Source organism: Lissotriton vulgaris, chromosome 4_1, assembly GCF_964263255.1.
Source record: "Lissotriton vulgaris chromosome 4_1, aLisVul1.2, whole genome shotgun sequence".
In the NCBI taxonomy this organism is placed as follows: domain Eukaryota; kingdom Metazoa; phylum Chordata; class Amphibia; order Caudata; family Salamandridae; genus Lissotriton; species Lissotriton vulgaris.
Window position 1 is genome coordinate 1,153,627,290 of NC_141691.1, and position 12,512 is coordinate 1,153,639,801.

Sequence of the window (12,512 nt, forward strand, 5' to 3'; positions counted from 1 at the left end):
GATAAAGTGCCAGATTTGTCATCCAACGTTGACATGGAAACCTGGGTGACTCACTTTTCAACAATCTTTGACTCGGACAGAAGGGTGGGTGAATATGACGGTTGTTGGCCTATTGTCCCGCTGAATATTACCACCATTGAGGTTGCAGAAAGTATTAGCTCCAGTAAAGGAGGGAAGGCACAGGGCCCTGATGGGGTCCCCATCGATGTGTATAAATTAGTCCCTGAGCTATTGGGACCAATGTTAACCAATGTTTTTAACGCTGCTGTATGTAATGGTGTCCCTCCAACGTGGAAGGAATGGTATAGAGACAAAATATCGACTCCAAAATATCGACTGGACATAATATCGAGTTTTAAATATAGACTGGACAAAATATCGACTGGACATAATATCGACTACAAAAATATCGTTTTTCAGGTAAGTGAAGTAATATCGACTGTGTAAAATATAGATAGCAAAAATATCGATTTTTTAATAATATATAATATTTTATAGTGTATTTTTATGTAATAATATGTGTGAATAGTGTGTATTAATGTTATAAAATATTTTATTACATGAATTTTGTTTTGTTAATAATTGCGTAATGTAATTCTGTAGCGGGTTGTGGGTTTATAGGGGAATAGGGTGGGAAGTAATTTAATAATAATTAATTAATTAATATATGTGTGTTAATATTTTGAATTAATAATTAATTGATAATTAATTAATATTAATTAGTTAATTAATTAATATAATTTTGAATATATTTTGTATTAGTAAATAATTGTTAATTAATTAATTGTAATTAGTTAATTACATTAATTAGAGTACATTTTTAATATATATAATTTTGTGTTATTTTTAAGTAATTAATTTTGAAAAAATAATATTAATTATTAAAATAATTACACCTAATGTTCTAATATATTTATTTTATTGTTATTGTTAATTAATAATTAATTGGTAATTAAATAATATTGATACATTTTGGGTAAAGGAGCATTTTTAGGGTTCAGGGTCAGTTTTCAGTTCATGGGTAAAGGGGTATTTTTAGGATTCAGGGTCAGTTTTCAGTTCATGGGTAAAGGGGTATTTTTAGGGTTCAGGGTCAGTTTTCAGTTCATGGGTAAAGGGGTATTTTTAGGGTTCAGGGTCAGTTTTCAGTTCATGGGTAAAGGGGTATTTTTAGGGTTCAGGGTCAGTTTTCAGTTCATGGGTAAAGGGGTATTTTTAGGGTTCAGGGTCAGTTTTCAGTTCATGGGTAAAGGGGTATTTTTAGGGTTCAGGGTCAGTTTTCAGTTCATGGGTAAAGGGGTATTTTTAGGGTTCAGGGTCAGTTTTCAGTTTTTGGGTAAAGGGGTATTTTTAGGGTTCAGGGTCAGTTTTCAGTTTTTGGGTAAAGGGGCATTTTTAGGGTTCAGGGTCAGTTTTCAGTTTTTGGGTAAAGGGGTATTTTTAGGGTTCAGGGTCAGTTTTGGGTTTTTGGGTAAAGGGGTATTTTTAGGGTTCAGGGTCAGTTTTGGGTTTTTGGGTAAAGGGGTATTTTTAGGGTTCAGGGTCAACAAATAAGATTTTAAAAAATTATTTTTATTATTTTCATTTATTATTTCAATTATTATTTAATTATTATAATTTAATTTAAGTCGTTTTAAGTATATTTTAGTAATTAAAATTTAATATTAATTTAATTTAACACTGTTTTTAATAAAGTCGATATTTTTTACATCTATATTTTTGTTAACGATATTTTGTACTCGATATTTTTGTACTTACCTGTTTGTAGATACAAACTCGATATTTTGGCAAGTCGATATTTTGTCAGTCGATATTATTTCAGTGATCCGGAAGGAATCTATCATAATTCCAATCTATAAGAAAGGAGATAGGGGGGACGTGAAGAACTATCGCCCCATCTCCCTGTTAGATTCCTCTGTGAAAATAATGAGCAGGGTGTTATTAATCAGGTTGGAAGAATGGGCTTCTTCTAAAGGTATCCTCGCCAATAGCCAATATGGCTTCAGAAAGGGGTGAGGAACCATAGAACAATGTCTAAATCTTGACCTTCTGATAGGAAAGTACACTCAGGCTAAGACGAGCTCTCTCTATCTCTGCTTTGCAGATTTGAGTAGTGCCTTCGATATGGTGGACCATGCCATCCTCTGAGCCAAATTGTTAGAAATGGGGACACCTGAGGGTATCGTCTATTTTTTGGCCCGACTTTATGTCAATCTATGCACCAGCGTACGATTTGGTCCAAGTGGGGAGTGTACAACCAAGTTCAAGATTGGGCGAGGTATAAGGCAAGGGTGTGTCCTCACCCCCTTGCTTTTTACTCTTTTCATTAATGAAGTTGATATTATTTTAAAAATGATAGTGGCAGATGCCCCAAAAGCTAACGACCTTGACGTCCCGGTATTACTCTACGCGGACGACGCCGTGTTACTGTCCAGGACCCCCACAGGTCTTCAACGTTTAATAGATAAGTTTTCACTTTTTATAAGGGATCGGAAACTGGTGATTAACAAGTCTAAAACCTATACCATGGAATGTGGGACTGGGCGTGGAAAACTCCATTCGTACTTTATTGATGGACATAAGGTCCAACAAGTGGACAACTTCTGCTATCTTGGCCTAACATTCTCCAAGAACTGTAGCTGGGCTTGTGAGCTTAACAACATTCGGGCCAAGATGTCGAAAAGTGTCCACGGGGTGTTTAAATTTGCCACAAAGTTAGGGGACAAACGGATTAAAGATATGTTACAGAATTACCAATCGAGATGTCTCTCCATTGCCCTCTATGGTGCTGGGGCCTGGGGATTTGCCACAGCTGGGAGCTTACAAGTGGAGGAAAATCACTTTTTAAAGAGACTTTTGTGCCTGCCCAAATCAGCCTCCAATTACTTAGTTCATAGTGAGCTCAGAATTCAACATCTATCCGATATGATTGCCTTAAGACCGTTAATGTTATGGCGTGCAATCTGGATGAAAGAGGAGACATCTTTAAATAGAGCCATTATCAGTGACAGTCTCTCTGTTGACAACCATTTAAAGATTCCTTGGATTAGGTATATAATCAACAGTTACCAGGAGATTTATGGCTCTGACTTAAAAGCGGACAGACTTGCTGCTTCAGGTTTACACAAAACTGAATTGAAGAATGCCTTCCTATCCTATGAGTCAGAGAGGCGGCTTAGCAAAAGTGCCAATCTTTCCACCTGTTTGTTCCATGCAAGATTTAACAAGCGTGTCGGTTACCAACTATATCTAAGTCCAGTAACCAGAGCGTCTCATCGGTTTGTTGGAACTAGGTTGAGGCTGGGGATTGTGCACCATCTGGTGGCCTTCCCTTCCAATAATAAGCGCCAGGCCGGTCCGTGTCCTTGAGATAACATTACTGCACAAAGCACTCTGCACTTTTTATTGCTATGGAAACTTTATTTAAATTTCGCATAGCTTTTTTAAAACCTTTATTTGTCAAGTTTGGTGTTAGGACTGTATATGATTCTATGAAGTTGCTCTTTAACATGTACCACCCTGATGTCTGTTTTTTTAATGCCACATTCCTTCTTAACGATTTAGAAAAGGGGGTGGTGATGAACAGAGTGTCTGAGTTAAACAGACCACTCTTATCCAGTCCAAAGATCAGGGCTTGATCCATCACCTTTATTTATCTCACTGCCCCATCCCAGCTCAGAACCTGGCTATATGCAAATCAGTCTGTCCCTGGCCCAGTGCATCATGGGAACAGGGCAGACTAAACTACCAAGCCAATTCTTCACCAGAAAGGAGACAAGCTACCGGGGACCGGTTTCTGGCATTTCAGCCTTCTTCGGCCCGGCTTGCTTGAATCCTGATGGAGCAGTGAGAAAGGGACTTATGTCTGAGTATACCCTGCCACACCTATAGTGGCCAAAAACGATTTAGAAAAGGGGGTGGTGATGAACAGAGTGTCTGAGTTAAACAGACCACTCTTACCCAGTCCAAAGATCAGGGCTTGATCCATCACCGTTATTTATCTCACTGCCCCATCCCAGCTCAGAACCTGGCTATATGCAAATCAGTCTGTCCCTGGCCCAGTGCATCATGGGAACACGGCAGACTAAACTACCAAGCCAATTCTTCACCAGAAAGGAGACAAGCTACCGGGGACCGGTTTCTGGCATTTCAGCCTTCTTCGGCCCGGCTTGCTTGAATCCTGATGGAGCAGTGAGAAAGGGACTAATGTCTGAGTATACCCTGCCACACCTATAGTGGCCAAAAACGATTTAGAAAAGGGGGTGGTGATGAACAGAGTGTCTGAGTTAAACAGACCACTCTTACCCAGTCCAAAGATCAGGGCTTGATCCATCACCGTTATTTATCTCACTGCCCCATCCCAGCTCAGAACCTGGCTATATGCAAATCAGTCTGTCACTGGCCCAGTGCATCATGGGAACAGGGCAGACTAAACTACCAAGCCAATTCTTCACCAGAAAGGAGACAAGCTACCGGGGACCGGTTTCTGGCATTTCAGCCTTCTTCGGCCCGGCTTGCTTGAATCCTGATGGAGCAGTGAGAAAGGGACTCATGTCTGAGTATACCCTGCCACACCTATAGTGGCCAAAAACGATTTAGAAAAGGGGGTGGTGATGCACAGAGTGTCTGAGTTAAACAGACCACTCTTACCCAGTCCAAAGATCAGGGCTTGATCCATCACCGTTATTTATCTCACTGCCCCATCCCAGCTCAGAACCTGGCTATATGCAAATCAGTCTGTCCCTGGCCCAGTGCATCATGGGAACAGGGCAGACTAAACTACCAAGCCAATTCTTCACCAGAAAGGAGACAAGCTACCGGGGACCGGTTTCTGGCATTTCAGCCTTCTTCGGCCCGGCTTGCTTGAATCCTGATGGAGCAGTGAGAAAGGGACTCATGTCTGAGTATACCCTGCCACACCTATAGTGGCCAAAAAACGATTTAGAAAAGGGGGTGGTGATGAACAGAGTGTCTGAGTTAAACAGACCACTCTTACCCAGTCCAAAGATCCGGGCTTGATCCATCACCGTTATTTATCTCACTGCCCCATCCCAGCTCAGAACCTGGCTATATGCAAATCAGTCTGTCCCTGGCCCAGTGCATCATGGGAACAGGGCAGACTAAACTACCAAGCCAATTCTTCACCAGAAAGGAGACAAGCTACCGGGGACCGGTTTCTGGCATTTCAGCCTTCTTCGGCCCGGCTTGCTTGAATCCTGATGGAGCAGTGAGAAAGGGACTCATGTCTGAGTATACCCTGCCACACCTATAGTGGCCAAAAACGATTTAGAAAAGGGGGTGGTGATGAACAGAGTGTCTGAGTTAAACAGACCACTCTTACCCAGTCCAAAGATCAGGGCTTGATCCATCACCGTTATTTATCTCACTGCCCCATCCCAGCTCAGAACCTGGCTATATGCAAATCAGTCTGTCCCTGGCCCAGTGCATCATGGGAACAGGGCAGACTAAACTACCAAGCCAATTCTTCACCAGAAAGGAGACAAGCTACCGGGGACCGGTTTCTGGCATTTCAGCCTTCTTCGGCCCGGCTTGCTTGAATCCTGATGGAGCAGTGAGAAAGGGACTCATGTCTGAGTATACCCTGCCACACCTATAGTGGCCAAAAACGATTTAGAAAAGGGGGTGGTGATGAACAGTGTGTCTGAGTTAAACAGACCACTCTTACCCAGTCCAAAGATCAGAGCTTGATCCATCACCGTTATTTATCTCACTGCCCCATCCCAGCTCAGAACCTGGCTATATGCAAATCAGTCTGTCCCTGGCCCAGTGCATCATGGGAACAGGGCAGACTAAACTACCAAGCCAATTCTTCACCAGAAAGGAGACAAGCTACCGGGGACCGGTTTCTGGCATTTCAGCCTTCTTCGGCCCGGCTTGCTTGAATCCTGATGGAGCAGTGAGAAAGGGACTCATGTCTGAGTATACCCTGCCACACCTATAGTGGCCAAAAACGATTTAGAAAAGGGGGTGGTGATAAACAGAGTGTCTGAGTAAAACAGACCACTCTTACCCAGTCCAAAGATCAGGGCTTGATCCATCACCGTTATATATCTCACTGCCCCATCCCAGCTCAGAACCTGGCTATATGCAAATCAGTCTGTCCCTGGCCCAGTGCATCATGGGAACAGGGCAGACTAAACTACCAAGCCAATTCTTCACCAGAAAGGAGACAAGCTACCGGGGACCGGTTTCTGGCCTTTCAGCCTTCTTCGGCCCGGCTTGCTTGAATCCTGATGGAGCAGTGAGAAAGGGACTCATGTCTGAGTATACCCTGCCACACCTATAGTGGCCAAAAACGATTTAGAAATTGTTGTAAATACATTCCTTCTTAAATCAATTAGGGCAAGGAAAAGCATGATTTTTTAATTATTTATTCTGTTCATGTAAATTTCTACCATGATTTTTATCGGTTATTGTAATACTTTTTGAAATTTTATGTGCTTTTATGGACATTGCATTTTTTTTTTCCGAATAAGCCTTATGAAATGAAAATGACTCAGGGGCATATTTACAATATTGTGACATAACGTACAGGCAAAGTGTAATGTTTTTATGCAGCACACAAACAGTAACAAAGTGAAAACACAACAGAAGAAAAATACCATTTATAATTCGATTTAACAGGTTTATTATGACTCTATAAACTAACTGAATTTGCTTCTTTCTTCTGTATAATGTTACGTTGTATTTAATGTTTTTTTTCTTTTTTTTTTGTAACGTCATTATGCAACTGTGTTCTATCCTCTTTTTATTATCATGAATTCTTTCTGTAAAATGTACTTTACAACTATCCACTGCCAAAGTAAATCAATAAAAATAAATAAAAAAAAGAAAAATCCCAAAGCAATTTGGAAAAATAGAGTGAATTTTATTGAAACAATGATACCAGAACATCAAACATCCAACCTGTAGAACCGGAGATATTAGATGTTATAGTTTTAAGTGAAAATAGCACCTAAAAGCACAAAGTACCACTGATGGTAATTTGGTTGTGCTAGGCAGGGGGGAAGTCACAAATTCAGGCCAACTGCGATGGGACCAGGTTAGTCCCACTGAAAAGTTACCTTTTCAAGTTCGGTGCAAAGAGTTCTCTTTGAGTTGGAGGTCAAGAGGAGGATGCATTTGCTGTGAAAAGCAGATTGAGCATTGTGGATGGGCAATGCAGTTGCACAAAGTTCCAGTCAATGCTGAAGCTTCATGCTGATGGTCATCGTGAGCTGATGCTCTGGTAGCAGGAAGTGTAGGTCTGGCATTGTCGGTTAACACAGGCAGTCGGCGCGAAGAGCAGGCCTCATCAGAGCTTGGTGTTGCTGGTTACCATTGGTGGCACAGTTATGGCATGAACAGGCCTGTTCAAGAGGAGCCCAGATTACAGGATGTTCACCTTTTTCATTGGAGGAGCTTCCACTGGTGCAGGCCAAAGGTCAAGGACCTTTGGGGCACCTTTTGGAGATCAGGACTCACTCCAGCAGAGGCCGGCATCAGGACTCAGGTTGGTCCAGTTGCACCTGGGCAATTTCTGGGAGGCCTCTGAAGCTTGTTGTTTCCCTGTAGCTCACACAGGAGGTCAGCCAAAGTTTCCTTGGAGTCTGCCTGGGTGGCCTGGGAGCAAGGTAAGCAGGTCCAGTCTACTTCCTTCAGAAAACTTCCTTCAAGCTGAAATTACAGGGCAATCGTCTGGCAGCAAAGCAGTCCTTCTACTGAATTTTCCACAGTTCCAGGTGTGGTCTGATGAGTGACTTAGCAGTTCCAACAGTTCCAATAAGTATACCTGGGACCAACCTCCACCTTTGTGTGGGGGCTTGCCTAACCCACCCCCAACACTGGCTCTTGAAAGTTCTACCCCTTTCCCTGGTCGAGGCTTCAAACCTGGGGTGACAAAAGGCAGGGCAGGCCTAGTGTCAGCTTTCTTTGTAATGTAGGCAACTCCCTTTGTAATGTAAGTTAGACTGTATCAGCCCCAACCTACTCATCCAGCCATGATGGCCCATCCTATCCATCGTTAAGCCCCCTTTGTGTCACTGACTTGAAGTAATGCACACACTCCAACAGCAGAGACATTCCCAGTCATGTGATCAAGGACTTTGACAGAAGTCAGAAATGGTTGGTAACAGGAAATGTTGGCTATCTAAAAGAAGCATTATCTAAATTGCAACTGCAAACCCAACTCCACCTTTAAGAAGGATTTTATATTTCAATTAATTTGTGATTTTGCAGCATAACTCTATTGGGTCCTAATCTAAAGCAAGCTCTTTTTAATTGTTCTAAGGTGACCCAGTGTTAGTCGATGGGGGAAATTGTCATTACAAAAGTGAATATTGGTATTAAGAGCTTTAACCTGCTAGGTTATGTAAAGCTGAAGTACAAGTGTCCTGCATTTACAAATAATGCATGGACTATGAGCATTTAGAGACTCCCTTAGGTGAGACTTATAAGTATTAAAAAGGAAGGTTTAGACCTGGCAAAAGTTTTAATTTTCCGGGTCGAAATGGCAGTTTAAAATTCCAGCACTGGCTGCAGTAGGAGGCCCAAGACGTGATTTATAGTGCTGCTTTAGTGACTGGCACAATGAGGGTTGCTGCCCACTCGTTGCATGTAATTTTACAGACCCTAGGTACTGATAGTACAATTACTAGGAACATTAAAATAAATTAAAAATGTCAATTCGATGTAGGGCAACTTTACCATATTTGAAGGACAGAGCACAAGCACTTTAGACTGGTTAGCAATGGTCCACAGATTCATAAATGTACAAAAGGAAGGGGTCCCAGACACAAAACAAATGATTCAAACTTATTTCTTAATATACAATTAATTCAAAAGAGCAAAGCTATTGAATGCAAAATAGTTTAATTCAGATTTGCATGTACATCCTATTCAATGGTTGGAACTCATAATACATTTGATTATATACATGACAAATTACAATAAATGTGCGTGCCCACATTCACAACGGGGAGGGGTAAAGTGAGGGAAGTGTCAAGGATAGGGTAGGGTATAGGGATAGTATGATTCATTCAGTGACAAGTCTTATTCTCAATTTAAAGACTGAGTACATGTGGTCCCTTTAGCTAAAGGCCACAACATAGGGCTCTTAAAGAGTCCAAAATACAGCTGATGAACAAAGGCCAAACTCCGCTTGAGCCATTAAGGTCACAACACAGATTCATAAAGGCAGCATTCGAGAATTCAGAAAACAGCAGGGATAAGGCAAAGCATGTGATCGAATACCACTCTAGAATGTCAGGTCTAACACCATTGCATTAAGAATTATTAATGAGGGGTTTGTACAAAGGTACCTAATAGATCAAATAACGTTTCAGAACACTGGGACATACTACTTGCACAAATGAGAGGATTTGTTTCTGATCATAACAAAAATGATCTGACAGTAAAAGAAATTCAAAATCTGAAAATATATATATATTTTAAATTTATAGATCAATACATGCCATTGCACGGTTACACATGCAATGTTAAGGTTTCCGCTAATATTTTATAATGTGGTTTGATCTCGAGGCAAACTTTTTTCAGTGATCATTTAGGTGTGTGGGTGTTTACTTTAATGATGTCTAAACACTCCTTTGCTAGAGGAAGCAGCAGGAATCAATTATCTTAACAGGCATCTGTGTTTTCTTTCGTCGAGATACAGAGCTAATTAACCCCAGACAATGGAAAACAGCCAATCTGAACACAAGTTACAGTGCATAAAAATATAATTTCCTAAAGCCCAATTAGCATTTCTTTGTAGATATTGTAAGATAGTTGGAATTGTTCCACTGTGTGATAAAAGGATTGTTTGGTACGATCATATCAGCAAAATGTGTTCTAACCTTTTTATTCACTGAAATAATTCATTGGACACCATGAAAATACATTTCTCTATCAAACCTGAAACCTATGACATCCCAGAACAATGAGATGCTGAGAAAATCTTTGAGCAAGGATTAGATGAAAATTAGCCATGATAGTGGATGCCTTCATTTGCTACATGAAGAACTTTCAGTAGTATCTACAGGCCCTGTTCTTTGATGTTCAGTGTCTAAAAATATGTTTATCACTGTGACGGTAAATTATTTCACACATTCATTTATCCAACAAAAATTTGTAATTACTTTCTTTAGGGGATACGTTGTTGGAAAGGTGTCAATTTTATGTCCAAAACATTCCATACTGTAGCGTAGACTGGAGTTGGAATAATAACTTATCCTATTCCAAAGTCCAGCACCCCCCCTAAGGCAAGTTGTGGTAAAGTAACACATGTTTAAGTCGCAGTGGGGGTAGTGAATGCGTTGTAAAGGCATGCAGGGTGAATGCATGTGGAGTTCCGTCATACAACCAGCAGCTGTATCTGCTTGATTGAAGAAAATTACTGAAGCACAGCTCCAAGCTGTTCATAGTTCTGAAATACTGGCAACTGGTCCATAACCGTCATAACACCCACACTGTGCCCCCTCCAGGATGACATGCAAACCTTCTTACAAGACAGCCAACATTCATTGTACTTTTGTGGTCGTTGTTGGCCACAGTTTATTACCCTTATATGCATACTCATTTTGCAATCCCCTGGACATAATTGTATGGCCAGGGTCATAAATAATAATCATGAATCATCATGAATCGAAAGTCATAAATAATTAAGATTTGCTCATTATAAACCAAACGTCATAAGTCACTTGTGTATCCTAACTCATTTGTGTCATGAACAGTCACCAATTGGTGTTATAAATCATTTCAATTGCTTGTCATAAATCATTTGTCAAATATCATTCGCTGCAAAAAACAAGTTGATGGACAGAATGCAGAGCTATGTCATACATTCACCCCAGTACAGAGATCTGGGCCTAAATCCATCGTTTTTTTGCTAACCAAACCACCCCAGGTCAGACATGGCCATATGCAAATCAACCTTGACCCTGTGCCTCATGGGAACAGTCCAGCCCGAATTGCCAAGCCATGTCTTCCCTGGACCGGAATCAAGCATCTTAGGAGCGGTCTCTGGCTATCAGCCGTCTTCAACCAGGATATCTTGACTCCAGTAGTGTTGAGAGCACGGGACTCACGTCTGAGCATTCCCGATGGATTTAGCCCCAGATCTCTGTACTGGGGTGAATGTATGACATTGTTCTGCATTCTGTCCATCAACTTGTTTTTGCATTTGTCACCCGAGTGGTACAAGAATGCTCAGACGTGAGTCCCGTGCTCTCCACACCACTGGAGTCAAGCTATCCTGGCTGAAGACGGCTGATAGCCGAAAACCGGTCCTAGGAGGCTTGAATAAATGAATGAAGGCAATCTTATAACGAGCAACTTAGCCCAAGGGCATCAAGGCGCCTAACAAATAATGTAACATATCATATGAGCCGAGTACCAGATTAGAGATAGGCCTCTGCAAAGAACCAAGTTTTTAGTGCTTTCCTAAAGAGCATGACAGAAGGTTGCGCTTTTAGTTCCGGGGAGAGGGTATTCCACAACTTCGGGCCAGAGAAGAAAAAGCCCTCCCTCCCCACCTGGCTCTAAAAACCCGGGGGACAGACAAGAGGCTCTTGCTGGAGTAGTGAAGGGTTCTGCTGGGAGCATAGGGAACCAGCAGTGATCTTATGCCTTCTGAGCTTGCTCCAAACAAGGCCCCATGAACAAGGCACAGGATCTTAAAAGAGATCCTAGCCTGGATCGGAAGCCAGTGCAAGCTTTTCCTAGCTAATGTGGTAGAGGAGAGACTGAGGACATTAAGAACAAATCTAGCTGCCGCGTTTTGGACAGTCTGCAAGCGCTGTATCAGGCCCTTATTGATGTCTGAATAGAGAGCGTTGCAGTAGTCTAATCTTGATGAAACCAGGGCAACCACGGTCTGCTTTCGAGCTTCTAAGGAAAGATAATGAGTTATTTTCCTCAAAATCCTGATCATACCACAGCAGGTGGAGACAGTTCTGTTTACCTGCCGATCCATAGCGAGCGAGGTGTCAATCAGCATGCCCAGATTCCGGGCGAATTTCGAGGGCAGTGGGCAGACTCCCAGGGATGGAGGCCACCAGTCGCTTGACCAGATATCCTGATCCCCTCTGACGATTAGGACCTTGTTTTTCTCTCTGTTTAACTTCAGTGAATTCAGGATCATCCACTGTGAAACTGCCTCCATGCAGTTCCTGAAGTTAAGAGCGGAGGTACTCACCGAGTGGGAGAGAGAAACCATAATTTGGGGTCGTCAGCATATGACAACACCTCCAACCTGAAAGATCTTACTAACCTGGCAAGTGGGGCCATATAGATGTTAAAAAGTGTGGGGCTCAAGGCCGACCCCTGTGGAACCCCACACTGCACAGGTTTGGCGGGGGACAGGTACTCTCCCAACTTAAACTTCTGCTCTCTCTGGTTAAGAAAGGAGGTCAGGAGGTTCAGTGCTGAGCCTTCCACCCCTATCTCCCTGAGGCGAGTAACCAGAATAGAGGGGACAGAGTATTGAATCCTGCTGTCAGGTCGAGCAGGACCAG